The 13919-nt window shown below is 39.4% G+C and overlaps 1 protein-coding gene and 1 long non-coding RNA gene across 2 annotated transcripts in view; both read left to right on the forward strand.

The window, feature by feature from the left end:
* The window catches only part of CAMKMT (calmodulin-lysine N-methyltransferase), a 379656-nt gene that overhangs the window by 49110 nt on the left and 316627 nt on the right, over positions 1–13919 (forward strand). The window lies entirely within an intron of this gene.
* Positions 3446–13919, forward strand: part of LOC118630623 — a 29810-nt gene continuing 19336 nt past the window's right edge. The window contains exons 1-4 of the long non-coding RNA XR_004959665.1: positions 3446–3546; positions 7575–7616; positions 8921–8969; positions 11373–11491. This is a non-coding gene — a long non-coding RNA (uncharacterized LOC118630623). The remainder of the gene's footprint in view (positions 3547–7574; positions 7617–8920; positions 8970–11372; positions 11492–13919) is intronic.

Below are 13919 nucleotides of genomic sequence, written 5' to 3' on the forward strand. Positions count from 1 at the left end.
AGCAGTGGCCTCTGACAGCGCTCCTGTCTGGGAGAAAGCTGCACCTCTAGCTCCTGCCTTGACACCTGACTATTCAGTTCCTCTTTGTATGTCCTTGGGACCTTTTTTAAAAAATATGTTTTGAATGATTTTTTTAGAGAGAGAGAGAGAAACATCAATGTGGGAGAGAAACACTGACTGGCTGCCTCCTGTACACCCCCTACTGGGGATTGAACCCGCAACCCCAGCATGTGCCCTGACCAGGAATCAAACCCAGATCTCTCAGTCGATGGGATGATGCTCAATCCACTGAGCTATGCTGGCCAGGCAGTCCCTGGTACCTTTTGAGCTGCTGCCCCAACGCTAGAGCTCAGAACAAATGTGTCTGAGTAAGTCCTCACATGGGCCCTTGAAGAGGAATGCCTGGGACCCCAGAAGACTCTGTCTCACCTAACCACAATCCCTGCTGGATTTTACAGCCAGAAGTTATGGGGCCTTCTCTTCCTGGCCTGGAACCCTGGATGGGGGGGCGCGGTGTAGGGCTGGGACTCCTTGTTCCTCAGGAGAAACCTTTGCAGCTGAGATATTCCTCCCCATTTTTATTTGCCACATGTGGATATGGGACCAGCCCATTCCCCTTCTTCATCCCTCCTACTAGTCAGGATGTGGCTTCATCTTTATATCCTTAGTTGTAGGACTTCTGTTCAGCTAGATTTCAGGTGGTTCTGAATGATAGTTGTTCTGAAGTTTAGTTGTAATTGTGATGTGGTTGTAGGAGGATGTGAGTACCACATTTACATACACCACCATCTTGACCAGAAGCCTGATTTAGCCTCTAACTTTAAATTTGCTGTTTTCTTCAGTGCTCTTTATAAAGTAACAGTCATAACGATAATGCTAGGTGTGTCACTAGCTTTATATAGACCTATGTCCCTAGTCTCATAAAAGGAGATTTACCCCTAAGTTGATAAAGAAAACAATACTTGTATTTTTATAAGGACTTCATTTATATTAGTAATAAAATAAAGAATAATTAAAAATAAAACAAAACTGTCTAACTATAGTTAGTAGCCAGGTTTTTAAATGAATACGACTTCATCTTACCAAAAGACAATATTCCAAATCTTGCTGAAAGAGGCTAATCATCTAGCTAGTATCTAGTAACCATTGTTATAACACCCATTACTTTGTGAGAAGAATATCATGACTAAAAGAAGAGAAGAGCGATGACAAATTATCATAGAGTTGAGGTCATTATAGACTCTTTGATAGTTAATAGAACAATAAAAAACAATGACATTTGATATGAACTATTTCGATTACAGAGAGGCTATGGATCATTTGTATATTCATATATCTACAAGAAAATTTTCAGGACCCTTGTCTCCTCTCCCCTCCCCCACCCACAACAGCTGCTGTTGTCACCCACCAGGCTACCTGTCCTGCCCGCCCTCCCTGCTACTGGGCTTGTGGGGCTGGCCACAGGCTGTGGTCTCCTCGTTGCTGCCACCCACTGCCTTGCTGGCTGTTCTCCCACCCCACTGGGGGACCCACTGCACTCCCCGCTCCCCCTGTAGGCCCTGTGCTAGCTAGCCCTAACCTGTGTAGGGGGTTGGGTCTGGGAGAGAGAGTCCTGGTGTGTGTGTGTGTGTGGGGGTCCCCCCGAGAAAGAGGTTGGTAGGGGAGCTCCAAGAGAGGAGGGGTTGTGGAGTGGCAAGGCTTGGCATAGGAGGAAGGGACTAACTTCCTCCTATGAGGGAAGGCCTTTGGGAAGAGGATTTTGGTGTGGCAGATACTCTGAGAAGGAAGAACTCTGGGATATTTGAGGAATTTGGTTATGGGGCCTTCTAGGAATGGGCACAGTTGTGGATTCACCCTGGTGGACAGAGGAGTGACTGGAGAAAGGGCTTTAGTAGGAATATTAGACTGGCAGGAGGTAGGTAAGCTCCAGTGTAGGGAAGATCACTATAAACCATGGGAAGAGATACCTCCCCTTTGCTCCCATCAGGAGGAGTGGGCCTTGATTGGGAGGGGCACCTTGGCATAATATGGGGAAGAGCTCAGATGTGGCATGGGGGAACTGACATGTGGTATGGAGAAACTAGCTGGAGGGGTGGTCCCTGATGTGGGAGGAAATGATATAGGGAGGAGGTCTTGGCATAATTTGGGGAGGAAAAAAAAATTTTAGATTTATAAGAGAGACCATTTAATTATTCATATTTTTGGTAACACAATGAGTGAATGATGTTACATTTTTCAAAGGGGAAAAGAACTGTTAAATCAAAAACCATATGTTTAAAATGGAGACTATTACAGGAAGACTGATTTAATTCTCTTTCTGGTTCTATCCTTGGTTGAACCCATTAAGCAAACATCTTAGTAATTTTGTCCATGATATAAAACAAAAAAACAAAAAAAATATGAGAATCATTTTACCAAGTAATTTGCTTTACAAGAATAATTGGAAATTATGCCAATCTTAAAACATAGATTAAAATAAAAAATAATTTGTGTTAGTATAAAATAGAATTAAATAAAGGCAAAGGCAATTCAACATAACTGGTAAAAGAAAAAATATACTTAGTGGAGGGATTACTTGAATATTTAAATTTTGATTCAAATAGAAATTTGCAATTCTGCCATTGAGAATGATTTCCTAGCAATTAAGAAAATCTAAACACCTGGTGATTGAGAATAGCTGGGAAAATATTCAGTGTTGAGAAATATGGTAAGCATTTATGTTAGTACAGATTATAATTAAATAATTTCACAAGATCTGTTGTCTGGTGAGACTGAAGAGTATTTGTAATTCAGGCTAGTCAGATTACCACCAAGCACACCAAAATGAGATTCTTAAGAGAGTGGTTGATGCTGCATTTCAGCCATTTATGACTAGGAAACCAAAAACACGTTGGCATAAAAATGTTGCCTGCAAAATACAGCCTTCCAATGTAAATTGACATGGAGCCCAATGCCAATAAATAGCTACCACAAAATAGATTAATTTGTAGATGTAGTAAACGCAATCCAAGATTTTCCACAAATTCTTGTGTGTTTGTATACCCCATTTTCTCAGGCTTCACACCAGCTTAGAGGTATGAAGTCACATTAACTATAATAACTCAAATTCAACTGGCTCTTATAACTGCTGCTATTATAGGACCTCATCTAATGTGCCTCTGAAATATTCCTGAGAGTCCCTCAGAGTATCACAAATGTTCACACACAAGGCCTCTTTAACTGGTATTCCTATAACTGTCAGGTATTAGATGGGCATATCTATTGCTCTTCTAAGGACTGCGATCTCGTACTCTATACATTCTGGAGAGTGTACTGGATAGTATGCTGTGCTAGTATAGAATGTGAAGTGATTGGTAGTGAAACAGAGGAGCATGCCTTTCTTCCTTTTATATTTCTCTTTGTTAGAGGGTTTCCAAAATAGTGCTGCTGATTTCTCCCTTACACAGGATTTTCAGTGAAACAGTTCTTCCAGTTATTTTTCATGAGTCTCACGGAGGACTCAATAACCAGAGCCACTCTTCCTGTCCAACAATTCTTCAGGGTCACGTAAGTCTGCCTGTTTCTTCTTTCACACTCCTTTTTGTATTAATCTATTTACTTTTAGGACAGATTTCTTTGAAGTTTCCTCAGCAAATCCCCCCACCCCAACCTAAGCATACACTTTGTTGAATTCATCTCACTAATACACTAGACATGCAGAGCTTGAGTTTTTTTTTATCCTCACCCGAGGACACTTTTGCATTCATCTTCAGATAGAGCAAGAGGGAGAGAGGGAGGAAGAGAGAGAGAAACATCGATGTGAGAGAGACACATCGACTGGTTGCCACTCACACAACCCCAGCCGTGGGCCGGGGACAAACTGCAACCAAGGTACATGCCCCTAGCGGGAACCGAACCGGGTCTCTCTGGACTGCGGCCGATGCAGAGCTTGAGTTCTTTACCAAGAGGCTCCTCAGCTACCACTACGACATGCTGATTTAACAACCTGATTTACCACCTGGATACATTCCACTTTGCTTCAAAGTCAGCAGCATAGCTTGTAGGGTCAGGATACCAGCTTGAATCTAAGTGGGATTCAGACATTTCTGGACTGGTCAGGTTAACATATTAGAGATGAGGTTCTAGAGAGTCAGCCTAGCTCTTATTTAATATTTTGTTTGTTTTTTAATCCTTCGAAAGGATTTAATGACATTTGCTTGTGTGAAGGAGCCAGAAATTTGGAGTCTACAACTCCAGATGCATGTTTGTCATAACTGTGAGTTTGTAAAACTGTTACAGACTTTGAAGGATCACAGAGCATGGGCAGCAGGCATTTGTTCTCTGTAATGTCCTCTGCCTGCTGGAGTGACTGTCTGAACCTGGGTACTGTTGGAGCAGGAGGTTATTTTGCCTTTTCCTGTCTTTTCTCTACCTTTTGGGGGCTTTAAGAATGCTTTGAGTCTAAAGAAGGGATCTAAAGTATAGGTTGTGAGAATCTTTGTTCCAGCTATTTTGAACTTAAGGTTCAAGTCAAAGAGCCTAGCTCTTCTTATAGAGCCTTTTGAGCCCTGCCACTCAAACAGGCCTTGTCTGTTGGGTTCACCTGACCAGTCCAGAAATGTCTGAATCCCACTTAGATCCAAGCTAGTATCCTTACCCTACAAGCTATGCTGCTGACTTTGAAGCAAAGTGGAATGTATTAGCATGGTAAATCAGGTTGTTATATATATTAAACTTTTCAATATTTATGTATGGAGCATGTCGACGTAAGAAACATCCAAACCTTTAGAGGATTTTTGTTAGTTTATTTGAGTCAAACTGACAATAATTGCTGGGAAGCAGACTGTTCATGTGATACCATTATAATTAACCTAGTTATTAATAATAGGAAAGGAGCAAAGGGAAGGCTAAATATTATAGGCATGTCATTTGGTCAGCTTCGCTAGGAAGCTACAGCTTTACACATACCAAGGAGCGAGCCACTGGCTACAGATCTCTGGGACTGGATAGGGTGGAGATAGACACATGCCCAGTGAAGTTGGGGGGACCAGTGAAGATGCTTCTGTCAGTCACACCTGGGAACAGGACATTGGCCAGAGTAGGTGTGGCCACTGCAAGCAAGGGAAGATTTGAGATTTTTAATCCCCTAAACAAAGGTATTGACTCTCCTGTTCCTCTTACACTCTTGGTCTCTCTTGACTCTGATGCTTTTGCACTCTTGGCTCCCTTGTGACTCTTGTTACAGGGGGCACATTCTCTTGGCCTCCCTGCATTTGCCCACATGGCTCATGGCCATGTAAACCCCACACACAATGGAGTAATGGACTGCAACTGGCCTGATGCTGAACTGGACCCGCCTGCAACATGGAACAGAAACTCTGGATGCTTTCAGTTCTATCGAATCCCCAGCTACAGGTCTTCCATGACTGGATTAAGGGAAATGGGACTTTAGAAACATAGAGTTGTAATTCCACACAAATAAAAATCACTCACCCTGTGTGTGTCTCAGAAAATTCTTTTTCTTAAGATATTGTAAGGATGCCACTTCCAGCATTCAGTAGGGGAAGGGATACCCCACTTCCACCAATAACAAATGGATTGAGAAAATGCACCAGAAAAATAACAGTTTTACCACTTATTTTATACATCAGAATCAAAGGGGAAGATGTAAGGGGATGATATGAAATTTCTTGGTGATAGATTAGGGGGGTGGGAGAAAGCAAAGTGGAAGAGGGGAATCCCTGGGATTGGATAAAAAGTAAAATGAATAGCCCTGGCTGGTTTGACTCAGCGGTTAGAGCATCAGACCGTAGACCAGAGAGTCGCGGGTTTGATTCCAGTCAAGGGCTTATACCTCAGTTGCAGTTTATTCCCTGGCCCTAGTCAGGGTCATGTGGGAGGCAACCAGTAGATGTGTCTCTTTTATATCGATGTTTCTCTCTCTCCCTTCCTCCCACTCTATCTGAAGATAAATAGAAAAGTATCTTCGGGTGAAGATTAAAAAAAAAAAAAAGTAGCCCAGCTGGTGTGGCTCAGTGGTTGGGTGTTGACCCATGCACCAAAAGGTTGCTGGTTTGATTCCTGGTCAGGGCATGAGCCTGGGTTGTGGGCCCGATCCCCAGTGTGGGGCATGCAGGAGGTGGCCAATTGATGTTCTCTCATTGATGTTTCTATCTCTCTCTCCCTCTACCTTTCTCTCTCTCTAAAGTCAATAAAGAAACAAAAATTTTTATTAAAAAAAAGTAAAATGGCCCTGGCCGGTTTGGCTCAGCGGTTGGAGCGTCGGACTGCAGTACAGAGAGACCCGGGTTCGGTTACCGCTAAGGGCACGTACCTCGGTTGCAGTTTGTCTCCGGCCCTGGTTGGTCGTGAGGGTGGCAGCCACTCGATGTGTCCCTTCACATCAATGTTTCTCTCTCTCTCTCTCTTCCTCTCTCTCCTTCCCGCTCTATCTGAACAAAAAATGGAAAAATGTCCTCGGGTGAGGATAAAAAAAAAAAAGTAAAACGAATAGACACATACTTCTTTTACATGGGTGGGAATAGGATAGTTAGCAGTTAACAAGATGATAGCCATAACAATGAGGGGTTCTGTGGTGGAGCAGTGATTGATTCTTGAGTGATCCAGAAAAAAATTTACCCTGACATTCCAAAGGTATGTTATCATAAATGCAAAAAGACAATAGGCTTAGTTAAGGCAGAGATTGACCATTTCAAGGATTACTGGCCTAGGACAGGGCTACTCACTTTTAGTTAGGACATTTTAATTTCCTATGTGGTTACTTTCAGCCTCTGAGTTTGTAAGGCCACCATGCAGACCTTCCCTGAGCTTGTCAGGTTTAGTATGTGTCCCCTTTTTCATCCATAAGAATTATTATATATCAGTAATGCAAATTAATATTTCTAGATATATATTATATTCCAACTATAGTTTTGGATGGTTGTTCGATCTGAAATAGCCTTAGCCAGATCTGTATCTTTGCCTCTTTCTTTGTCTCTATTTTATCATACTTACTTCCTCATCTTCTACCATAGTGGAGCTAATAATTACTTACTGGGTTACCCTTTCAAGGATTTCTTTTTGTTTTGTTTTGTTTTTGAGAGTGTAATATTTTAATGAGACTAAAGGAGTAATGTGTAAGACAAAAGGATAAAAGCTACTAGAGTTAGGTTGACTTACCATAATTAGTTGGTTCTCACATAATTAGTTGGCTCTCACTAAATAGAGTTAAATAGAATTTGTGATACCACATGTGATATGTGTGTGTGTTTATAAATATATTAAGACAAAATTCCCTAAATAATAAAAATAGTAAGTCACCAAAGGAGAGAAGCACTTCATAAACTGAGAACTTTGTTTTGGGAATTGTGACTTGAATAATAGAGTAGACTTTCAGCTCAGAATGTTTGAGATTCTCAAGTTGGATCAAGTTGTAAATATTCTATGTAGAACAAAGGTACTCTTGGTGGAGCCTAAGGAATAACCTGCTTTGTAGTCTCTGATGTTACAAAAGAATCTTCCCAAATATATGATCTCTATCAAATGTAAAGGGTCTGGAATCACACCTTTCATTTCCCTTTTTCTTTCTCCTTTAGCAGCCCTGAAGAGTTTTTCACCAAATTGCAAACTGGAGTCAGGTAATAATGTTTGTTTCTGAGCTTTCAGAGGAAGCTGTTTATTTTAGTAGGCAATTTTCTTGTGTGATGAAGTGAAATGTTGAGAAGGCAGCCTCTCATTAGTGGACAAACAATGCCTAAGAATTTAGCTAATGGCCCCCCTTCAGTGCAGAGAATAGATGGCAACAATTGTACTTGCAGACTAGACCTGGAGCTGCTTGTTTGGCTGCTAGGTGTTAATGCAAATTTGTTCTTCAGCTCATTCAACCCTGGGGCTTCCATCCTTTGATTTAATTAAATGTAATTGGTTACATTGCTCCTCCCAGACCCCTGAGGTGTTTTTGTTTATTGCTTACTCTTTGCAATAAAGCTTCAATTTATGGCACAAAATGCTGGATAAATAAGAGTCTTTTTTACTATGTTGGATTTACAGGGAGATTATTCCATCCAAATAGTTTGGCTTTACTGTTAAAAGTAAATGACCAGTGAAATAAACTCATTGGGTGGCAAATGTAGCACATCCAGAAGCAAGGAATTAACTGGGATAAATAACATGAGATTAGGGAAAGATACGAGGTTGTCATGTTAAGTTAGCAAAGATTTGCAAGAGTACTATGAGGTATCAATGCTATAAATAAATAAGGCTTTAATAAGTAAGATTCTCATTATTGTAACACATTATTATTAAAAAGTTACTTTAAAATGCCAGTTATAAAAGAGTCTGAATTCAATTTTTAATGATGCAGAATTCTCTTATAAATATGCAAGGGGCATTGTTGGGGACAAAAGTGAGAATGATATTGACTTAAATTAGGTCAGCACAATTAATCTATTATTTATTTTGAAAAAAAATTTTTCTTTATTGATTTGAGAGAGAGAGGAAGGAGAGGGAGAGAGAGAGAGAGAAACACTGGTGAGAGAATATCAGTTGGCTGCCTCCTGCAGGCCCTCCCCCCCCTCCTTCCCGGGATCGGGCCCACAACTTGGGCATGTGCCCTGACTGGGAATTGAACCGGCAACCTCTTGGTGCATGAGTTGACGCTCAACCAGTGAGCCACACCGGCTGAGCCAATCTATTATTTTTTAATGAAGGATTTTATTCCTTCTGTTTTAACCTGAAGATATTGTAAATAACAGTTTTTTGTAAAGTGATAATTTCCCTTTCAAGTTTCATTTTAATTTGAAAAATGGGTAAATTATCTTTGTAGTAATTCCTGAGGAAAAGCTCAGAAAGTTACGAAAATTAGAAAAATACCATTAGCACTTCCCAGTCCAGTTTTAAGTACCAAACTATAAATGACTTTTCCCCTTTTTGTTCTTGTCAGTTGGATAAAATGACCTATCAGAACCCGGTATGTATTATAGTGTTGCCAGGTTAGTTCTTTTATTTCTTTTTCTTTTCCTGGCTTTAAGCTTTTCCCTTTTTATAGCAGAGGTATAAGATACTGCAACAATGACATTTTCATTAATGCAACAGACTTTCTAAATCTTGCTGTGTCACAGGCCTACCTTATATCTCTTCTGATGGAAAAAAAATGAAACATTCATGATGAGAACACAGGTATTCTCAGTGCAGTATAAAGCTTCAACTCCTCACAATAGGATTGTTTTGCAGGAATTTTTTCTAGGCTCCTCTTACTTTCTATTGTGCAGGTACTGGGGTTTTAAGCTTATCATGTTGTGCTATCAGAAAGGTAGGCCTTTCTTCTGGTAGATGCTCCTGATGAAAACCAACTGGTAATTATAATGGAAAATGAGAAAACACTCCCCTTGGGAGGTAGAGAACTGGACTCAGATGCTAGCTCAAAGTTAAGTGCTCAGAGAAGTGGAGTACCATATTCACATCTTGGAAATGAGCTGTCAAACTGGCTGTCCTTTACTTTCAGTGGGAGTCTTAGCCTCCATCAGCTTACTAATGTGGTCCTGGATCCAAAAAGCTTGGATGGAAAGTACAGGCTTTGTCAGCTGGGTGCAGGGTGATTTAACTTTTCTCCTAGTTTATTCCAAGGAGTCACAGTTTAACTATTGACCCTCATACTGGCAACTAAAAATGTTTAACATATAATATGCTGGATATTGAAGGTTCCTTTGTAAACGAAATGTAATGTCAAACACAGAAGGGATGGAAATGTTCCAGTGGTCTTTCAGATAAAACCAGGTACTCTTGTACTTGAGTAATTTTCCTCCCTGTGCACTGTAATAATAAGCCCATTGCCCTTCCCCTGACTGTGACTCTCCTGAATCTACAGCTTTGATTGGAAACTCTCAACCCCTGACTGGTTTCGGAGCACTGATTACAGAGGCACCCCACACACTTCCCTCATAAACATTTGGCAGATCAGGAAGTGCTGAAAAGTGATGCCCCTGGCTCTCAGAAGAGGGTACTGGTGGGAGAAGAAATAGAACATTTTCCCTCTTGCAGCTGTCAGAGAGTGATTATGTCAAATGGGTTTTCAATGAGCCACAAAGTAATTACAGGGTAACTTCTTGACATTATTTTCCAATGTTTGACTCAGCAGATGATGATTATTAATTGATGTGTATTATTTTATGGCTCTCTGAAACTTTGTTTGATACTTTAGATAGAGGTCAGATTAAGTCTTCATTTAGACTAACATAGTACATTTGCCTTAAATTTTAACATGTTAACTCTCCCTCTATAATAGACTCAGATAATAACCTACACTAACTAGTCTTCTTGTGGCTAGTAGAGGCTATGCTTGGGCTACCCTTTTCATGTAGATTAAAAAACAAAAACAAATCATGTGCTTTTAAAGTAGTTACTAAGATTTCTGGGGCTAGTGTGAAACTTTAATGAGTTAAATCATGAAAAGTAATAGTACTTAGTACTTGGCATGTGGTAAATGTTCAGTAAATGTCAACAATATTGAAAAAGACATAATAAACGTCAAAAAAGGTATTTCCTTGTATGCGATCTCGCTAATGTGGTCTAGTTAGCAGAGAGGAATCTGACATCCTGCTTGTTTTCTTCTGTAGTTATATTATGTTAGAGTTGGCCTATCTGTTGGTTTATATCTTTTTGTTAATTTCAGTTCAATTTAAAATAGTAGGGAATATTTAAATACAGTGGACTTGAAATATATTTGTATTTACGTGTCCTTTCCACAGCATTATATATGAATGTCTATATCAGTTGATTCCAAGCTAGTAATTGATTCAGGTAGGCCAAGATGTGGATATTTGTGACTGATATAATAGAAAGATATTGTAAATTAAGACATATTGATTAAAATAAGTAGTAAATATAGTAGTGCTTTTATTATTTTACTGAGTTTGTAAATTTTATTTTTTCAAATCAAAGTTGTCAATGAGAATTGTTTAGTGATCTTAGACTTTCATAAATTGGTATACTAAAAGATGTTTCATAGCCAGAATGTTTCTCTTTTTTTTTTTATTATTAATTTGTTTTTGTTATAGATGTTTCTCATTTTTCCCCCATTGACACCTCCTCCCCTCCTCCCTGCCCCATCCCCAGCTTTGTTGTCTATGTTCATTGGTCATGCATACATGCATGTAAGTTCTGTGGTTTATGTCTTCCCCCACAAACCCCCCCTTCCCTGAGGCTTGTCAGTCTGTACCCCATCTCTATGTCTCTGGGTTAATTTTGTTGAGCAGTTTGTTTAGTTTATTATATTCCACAAATAAGTGAGATCATATGATATTTGTCTTTCTCTGCTTGGCTTGTTTTGCTTAGCATAATACTCTCCAGGTCCTTCCATGCCATCTCAAAGGATAAGAGATCTTTCTTTCTTACAGCTGCATAGTACTCCATTGTGAACATCAGAATGAGAAAAATAGAAGTGCTTGACAGTCGTAGTTATGGTGCAAATGCTAATCTTTGATTAACTTTTGAAAACATGTTTGAAGATAGTTATGTAAGTACTTTTGAGTAGCTTTTTAAAGTTTTGAGGTATCAGTATTATATTCAAAATTAATATTTTTCTATAAATTTAAGGGAAATATTTAGAATCAGATATTTTGCTATACTAGGACTCCGCCAGATCCTTTTACAGTTTGAATGCATTCATTTGTGTGGTGGTGTCTGTGCTATGCATGTGTATGTTTTGTGAATAAATGAAGTAGGTGAGCTATTTATTGACCATGCTGTTTCTGTCTGCCAACTAGATATATCATCGACATTCCAGGTACAAAAGATGTTTAACCAGTTAAACTGAATAGGCTTCCTTTGTCTCCACATGTGTTTCACAAAGAAAAGATGTTGCTCTCATGGTAACAGAAGGATGACAGTCTAGGGTTTGTAGTGCCATCTTTATTATGTGTATGCTGAATGAAAGAAACCAAGTATTCAACTGTGGGCTGTGTGGTTGTGAAGGATTTTTTTTTTTTTTTGGTGTTGGTTGTGGACTTCATTGATAGGCTATTTTAGAATAAGAAAAACCCATCTGTTTATAGGAAGCACAGAGGGTGGACCCGTCTGTTGAATTTATTATGTGTATTGCAAATAACAGATGGCTCAGCAATAGGTTTGCCCTTCTGTAGGAATTTGTTGTTTCAAGTAACAAATGTTTGTCTTTCAATATTAACACATCTTACTACATTGATTGAGGTTTATTTTCCTTTTAAAATACTGCTCTTTTTGGCAGTCTGATCTACATATCTCTCATCAACTGACTAAATCTTGCCTGGATGCTCTTGTATCATCAGCTTCTTTGCTCTGTTCAAGTTCTACCTTTGACATGTTTGATACTTTTTATTCTCTACTAGAATTATTGTAGTATCAGGAACCATTAAATGTCCAAGACTTTGCCAAAGTGTAAGGATACACTCTCTCTCTCTCTCTCTCTCTCTCTCTGATTGCAGTTATAACAAATTGACATGGACTACTTATAAAAAAGATTATGATACCCAGGCAACTCTGTATTATTGTTGTATATCTCAGCTTACAATGTTTCCTTTGTTTTAAATTTCTACAGCTCTCCTGTTTCCCTGAATTATTTTTTCTTTCCTGTGAAGTAGGTCCTTAATCATGATGCCCTGCTTCCTTTTCTTTCTGTAAATTTATTTAAATATATTATTTTTATATAAGATGATAAATAGATAAAAGATAATGTTTATAACATTTAAGAGATACAGATGAACAGAATAACATATATCCATGGATCTACTACATTGCGTGAGTGAATTATTCAAGGCATAAGAAGTGGGTATATGTATGGGTATTGAGGGGTCAGTGGATAATGTGTACAGCTGAGTTGGAACCAGAAAAATCTTTCATGGTAATGGACACTTGCCTGAAGCCCAGCTTGTAAAGCTGCTATAGGGAACATCCCTGTTCTCTGAGCAAAATTTTTGGCCATGGCAGCGGTATAGCAGGCTTTCAGCTAAGTGTGATGATTATAAGCTGGCTGGGCAGCATTTCAAACACTGAATAAAGTGCAAGCACTTTTCATAGCATTCCATGTACCCAAATGAATGTTCAGTAAATGCTATCTGTTATTTTGATGATGATGTAATTACAGTCATCCCTCACCACTTCCCGCTTCAACTTTTGTGGCTTCACTCTATTGTGGTTTTTTCAAATATATTCATTAAAAGGTTGATTGAGCCCTGGCCGGTTTGGTTCAGCGGTTAGAGCGTCGACCTGTGGTCCAGAGAGGCCTGGGTTTGGTTCCTGCTAAGGGCATGTACCTCGGTTGCAGTTTGTCCCCTGCCCTGGTTGGTCGTGTGGGTGGCAGCCACTCGATGTGTCCCTTTCACGTCGATGTTTCTCTCTCTCTCTCTTCCTTCCACTCTATCTGAACAAAAAATGGAAAAAAATGTCCTTAGGTGAGGATAAAAAAAAAAAAAGATCAAGACAGTGCAAATGATATAGTGCATGCTCGGTTGTCTTAGTCAGTTATACACCCCTGTATTACAATTACAATTAAAATTAAAATTAAAATTAAAATTAAAATTACTGTACGTATGGACTGAAGGCCTATGTATTCGAGCACCCCAGGAATCCTTCAATGCCAGGTGCGACCACTAGAGTCTTGAATGGATTAACCGGGTAAATGAGGGATGACTGTATATATAATATTTAATCCCTGTTTCTCTGGTTCTTCTATAAACATTTTCTATAAACTTTTAAATGTATACTCTAAGTCTCTTATGTCCTTGTTTCTTCTATCACTCTTTTCTTAACATTTCCCAAATATATATATTACAGAGAGAAGAAGGGAGAGAGAGAGGAACATCGATGTGAGAGAGAAACATCGATTGCCTCTTGCACACCCCCTACTGGGGATCGAGCCTGTAACCAGGGCATGTGCCCTAACCAAGAATCGAACTGGGACCTCTCAG

Source organism: Molossus molossus, unplaced genomic scaffold (assembly GCF_014108415.1).
Source record: "Molossus molossus isolate mMolMol1 unplaced genomic scaffold, mMolMol1.p scaffold_m16_p_15, whole genome shotgun sequence".
NCBI lineage: Eukaryota > Metazoa > Chordata > Mammalia > Chiroptera > Molossidae > Molossus > Molossus molossus.